Source organism: Geospiza fortis, unplaced genomic scaffold (genome assembly GCF_000277835.1).
Source record: "Geospiza fortis unplaced genomic scaffold, GeoFor_1.0 scaffold237, whole genome shotgun sequence".
NCBI classification, from domain to species: Eukaryota; Metazoa; Chordata; class Aves; order Passeriformes; family Thraupidae; genus Geospiza; species Geospiza fortis.
This window is the reverse complement of record NW_005054319.1, coordinates 8274130-8276678: the sequence shown is the minus strand read 5'-3', so window position 1 is coordinate 8276678 and position 2549 is coordinate 8274130. Positions and strand designations below refer to the sequence as shown.

At 47.7% G+C, this 2549-nt stretch overlaps 1 protein-coding gene across 1 annotated transcript in view; it reads right to left on the bottom strand.

The window, feature by feature from the left end:
- Positions 1-2546, bottom strand: part of CARHSP1 (calcium regulated heat stable protein 1) — a 35894-nt gene extending 33348 nt beyond the window's left edge. Inside the window, exon 1 of the mRNA XM_005420435.3 lies at positions 2443-2546. The gene's annotated coding sequence lies outside the window, so the exon portion shown is untranslated. The remainder of the gene's footprint in view (positions 1-2442) is intronic.
- Between the last annotated feature and the right edge of the window lie 3 nt (positions 2547-2549).

The window sequence follows — 2549 nt, the reverse complement described above, 5'->3', positions numbered from 1 at the left end:
CACCCTCAGCAGCCCCGGCAGCCCCGGGAGCTGCAATCACTGCTGGAGGGAGGAAATAAAGATCACTGATCCCGCATGGGAGTTGCCTCAGAAACGAGGAAAAGACACAGCGAGAGGAGGAAGCAGAACAATTGCCTCTGCCCTGCTCTGAGAGAAAAGGCAATGCAGTTAGTCAGATGAACGCTTTCTGTTTTTCATTTTATCTGGATAGTGCTGGGGACTGATGCATCATGCAAACCCAAATCACCTCTCTGCATCTCTCCTTTCTTTACAGGGCTTCAGCTGAGGTTTTTGTTTGGTTTTCCATATCAACCTGTTGCAAAAAGCAGGATTTGAGTTTTTAAAACTGTTGTGCAGAAAGAAAAACAAATATTCATTCCCTTTTTGTTTTCCTCTTCAAAGACTGCCACCTCTGTGCCGTGCACAATGCTGTTCCCAGCCTACTGGCCCCAGGAGATGGCAGCTGCCACCCCAGGGATGGGATGTGATCCCCACTCATTCTTCCCCTTGATGTTGATGGGGTTTACACTCTGCAAGCTGAATTCTCCTTTGTCTCTGCCTTCCAGATGAGGGGCAGATTAACCAGCAACTCCCACCACCAACATCCAGAATATTTATCAACCTAGACTTGAACAGTTACAATACCAATAAATTTTGCTAATGCTGATCCCCATCAGTCTTTTCCCAAGTTTCAAGCAGTTACTATCAATCCCTGCCAACTCTACTCCATGCCCAGTGATTCAAAAACTGTTCCTTACAGAAACTTGAGATAAAAATAGACCAAAAAATGCAATAAACAACTTCAGCTTTCACCCTGAAGACACCTCAGCCACAATAAAAGAGACCCTAACTCCTTCTGCACCCCACAGCCCACTCAGGGTGAAAGGGAAGCAGAGGAAGGATTTATTTACTTCTGTCACTGTCAGGCTTGACTCCAAGAACAACCTTGGCACAGCCTGCTGGTCCTATCACCTGGAAAGAGCCCCACACATCACATTTCCTCCCAGGAACCACATCTGGTGTGGTGCATGAACAGGGCCTGGCAGTTTGTTGTATCTACTGAAATAGATACCTTCATGTTCATGGTGGGTTTCATTCTACAGCTGAATATAAAACCTGGATTCAACCTAAGGACAGCACTACCCAGAAAACCACAGTGGTAAGAGACAGAAGGCAGCATCACCTGGCCTTATCTGGTTAATTTCAAATTAGTTTCAGGTAAGCATTTCTGTTCTTACATGCACTAAGTAAAGGAGAGGATGGTGCTGGTCAAAATATCTACAACCCTGGGCACAGCAGAGGCAGAAGCTCAGGGCAGTGCAGGGTGGCTGCAGCAAGCAGCAGGTGCCCAGGACAGGGGGGACAGGGCAGCAGCACCACCACAGCCTGGGTCACCTCACATGTGGGTGTCACTGCACACACGGGGCTGTGGGACAAGCTCCTGCCTCAGCTCTGCCCCTGCAAAGGGCCACCTGGAAAAAATGTGTTTTCCCTCCTTTACACCCCCACGTGAAAGTGAAAATAAACCCATTGTCAGAGAACAGGCTCATCTTTCCTACAGTTTCTTTGGCACACACAACTTTTTTTTCCTGTAAACACCCAAAGCCTTCATATGAGTTGGGGCTTTTTTTAACTTTTTTGCTGTATGTTAGTTAAACCTCTTTAGATGTAATGAGATACTAAGATGTATTTGTGAAAGCCCAAGCCTTCTGCAGCTACATTAATAGGCCTTGCTATCGTCCATTATTAATAATCAACAGAAGGAAAGAAATTATGTTTGCCAAACATAAGATAATAGTCAGAAAGTAAAGGTTAAGAACAGCAGTCAAAAAAAAAATGCTTTCAACCTTGCAAAAATTATGACTAGGAGAGTCACATTAAAGCAGCCTGAAAGTTTTCTGAGACTCTCTAAGAAATCAAATCTAGCACGACAAAAGATCTTGCAAACATTTCTCAGACGTAGCTCGACAGGGCCAGCAAAAACAGCATCAGAAAAGAGCTCCAAATCCCCTCCTTGGAAGCCAAATTCAGAGGCACAGATCCAAAAATCAGCCTCGGAGGCTTCTCTGCAAGAGCAAGAAGTGACACGCACACACATCCAACATGCCAAGGGAGCACGATTAAAGGGTTGCTTCCCGATTTTTTTGCTTTCCCCGTTCTCCTGAGCAGAAGTGCTGACTGTAAGAGCGGGCAGTTCACGCTACAGCAACAGAGTCTTTAGCGAGGCTCCGAGTTCTGCAGTGCCCCTCTGAGCAGCCAGCGCTGGCTCCTTTCTCTCCCCAGGCTCCAAACGCTGGTTTAGCGCTCTTTGTCTCGCTCGTCGTCTCTAAAACGAGCCATCCTCCGAGTAACAATGTCACACCCCCCGGTCCAAAGCGCAACAAGAAGACGAAAGTGTTAAAAAACGCAACAAACAAACAAACCAAAACAAAGGAAACTGGCCCTGATCTCTGAGGCGAAATCAATCCACGGCCCCGGCGGAGGAGAAGGCGGCGCCGGCACCTCCTGGGCGCTCCCCGAGCCCGCTCCCCCCGGCCCGGCCACCCCCG